This window comes from Musca vetustissima, unplaced genomic scaffold (assembly GCF_032173495.1).
Source record: "Musca vetustissima isolate MV318-11 ecotype Yass unplaced genomic scaffold, APGP_CSIRO_Mvet_v1 utg1028, whole genome shotgun sequence".
Lineage (NCBI taxonomy): Eukaryota > Metazoa > Arthropoda > Insecta > Diptera > Muscidae > Musca > Musca vetustissima.
In genome coordinates this window covers 90,347-93,222 of record NW_026873504.1, presented here as the reverse complement: position 1 = coordinate 93,222, position 2,876 = coordinate 90,347, and positions in this window count along the sequence as shown.

The following is a 2,876-nucleotide window of genomic DNA, read 5'->3' as shown; positions in this document are numbered from 1 at the left end:
CTCCATAAATGTTCCGTATGAATAATGGAAAGCAAGTAAAAAACCCGTATAAGCTCCGCTATATTCGTAATCCGTGTATTTTCAGCCAGAAGTTTTTCTGTCCGAAAAAATGATATGCCAAATTTCAGAAGCATAGATTGGGAAATTTGAGAAGGGCATTATACATTATGAAACGGATGTAATCTTGTGCGGGTGCGAATTATATAAAACAACTAAGCGGAGCAGTATAATCGGACGGAGCGCGCAATATGAGACCCTACACAAATACCACTTAACTCTAACTTTTTGTGGTTTGTTATTCCCGTTAAAAATAATTACGCCATAAAATAAAAAAATCACTTTAGGTTAGGTTTTTGTTGGTTTGAGATTCGGAATATTGACCGATCATCATCTAAATAGTTGTTCAAAGTATTTGATCAGATTCCGTTCACCGTACTACTTACATACTGCTTACTTAGCTGGCTTATGACAGAACGGTTGCTCCATAAGCAGAGCTTAAAAGATTTCCGAGAGCGTCAGTCTTGTGTACATCTCTTCCAATTTGAAATACCATGTTCCGAGATGTTGTGTTCTACTTGATCCTTCCATCGACCTTCCCCTTCTGCGTGAACCATATTTTTGCTCGCTTTTATATGCCTTTCGAGTGGGGTGAATCCTCATCCATTCTCACACCATGACCTAGCCAACGTAGTCGCTGCAGCTCGATCTGTCTGACTATGTCGATGTTCGAGAAGAGATAGTCTAGCTCATGGTTCATTCGACGACGATTTTCACCGTCGACGCAGATCGGCCCATAGATCTTCCGGAGAATTTTTCTCTCAAACACTTCAAGAGCTGCCTCATCTGCCTGCGCAAGCACCCATGCTTCAGATCCATACAACAGTACGGGTAATATCATCGTCTTCTAGAGTGTGAGTTTGTTCTGGCGAGAGGTTGTCTTGCTTACTCAGACCATAGTAGCTTCTGTTGGCCAACACTATTCTCCTCCGGATTTCAAAACTTATGTTATTTAATTTCACGGCCACTAGATCGACTAGAAAATCATAAAATAATATTTTCCGTTCATTGCACCCCCTTAAAATCATCTCAAAATCACCGAAAATTATAGGCGTCATTCTTGACCATAACCGGAACTTCATATGACATTTCTACCCTCTAGTGGGGTTAATAGTAATACTAAGCAATATCATAACACATATCCACCTTTAAATATTTACGTGTAACTCCCACATCCGAGTACATACATCACTGTAATTGATATCAATTTAAATGTCAACAACTCCACTTTGTTATAATATCCTTGTTATCGGATCTACGCCTATCAGTAATAAATGTATACGCCACAGAACACAAATTTGACAATTTTTCACACACAGGACGTAAATATTGACTGATATTCGTTAAAACCTTACTGCTGTAAAAATTTATAGTGTTCGGACCATAATTGTGGCCTCAGAGCGACTAGAAAACTGACAAAAATAAAGTTTTTGCTCCATTTCATCCCGTAAATATTAATGGATCATTACCAAAAACAATAGGGGTCTACTTTTGCCAGAACCCATCCTGCATACATTCCGTAACGATTGTCCTGAATCATGTTTGCAAATTATAATGGACAGACGGACGAACGGACACAACTCAGCTATCCGGGATGTGATGATCGGTATACTTGAAGGTGGGTCTAGTAACAATTTTCTTGGGGCTGCACAATCTTTAATACCCTGACAAAATAGTAGCATATGGTATAAAAATGGAACTATATTACAAATTTTCTCTTGAAAAATCCAACAATAACAACTACTTATAGCAAAACTTTAGCTACTTCCGAAAATAAGATGTTACTATTATATGGAAGATATATCGAATTTTCACTGCCAAACACCCCAAGAATTCCTTTCTGAGCTGATTTAAGCATTCGTTCCTCCGACCGCCTTTCCATGTATTTTTGTTCACCAAATGTAGATCGCAAGTTTTTCTTTTGGACCAAGGATGAACCTCATTAAAATTGGTGAGCTTCGGTTCAGATATAGATATAGCTCTCAGATATATATTTCCTAAGATTTCACATAAATTTGGCAACCAACCTTTGTCCGATTGACACAAACAATTTTGGCATAGCGTACGGAACTGTTTCAGTGATGACATGTGCCCCCAAATCGGTTCAGATTTAGTCATGCCTCCTGTATATAATTTCATCAAAATGACTCACGAAAAACAAAATAAATTGTCCGAAGGAGCCAACGTTTTTGCGGACACGGTACATTTTGCACATTTATCTTCCATAAATATATTTTCGTTCCAGTTCATTTAAATATTTTGACACTAATTTTATCTAGACTCCTAACTTATTAAATTTTTCTGCCTTTCTTTTCAGGTAAGTGTTAAACGAAAATCCCAATCTGAATGTGGTATGTATAAACAGAAGGATAAAACTGATGAGCATCCCTTACAAAGATCTCATTAAAGCCCCACACAATTTGGGAATTAAGATAATGCATATGTATATATATATATATATATATATGAACTTAGTATATTTTGTATAATTTCAAATACACAAACATGTTTGAATATAACCCAAATTTCGCCCAACAAAATAAATGCCAAGAATAACAAATACAAATACACACACATTTAACAACAATAATAATATGACAGCATTAGCCATATGAATCACCGGAAACACTATTTTTCCTTAGGGTGGCATTTTAGCATGATTTCATCTGTATATGTATATATGTATATACATATATAGAGAATAATATACCAACACGAATCCAGAACCTTTGAAAAAAAATGCACTCACAATATTTTGACAATGACTCGAGGAATCGGAAATGAGAAAAATTATGGCAATTGTTGTACTTAGAATGTAG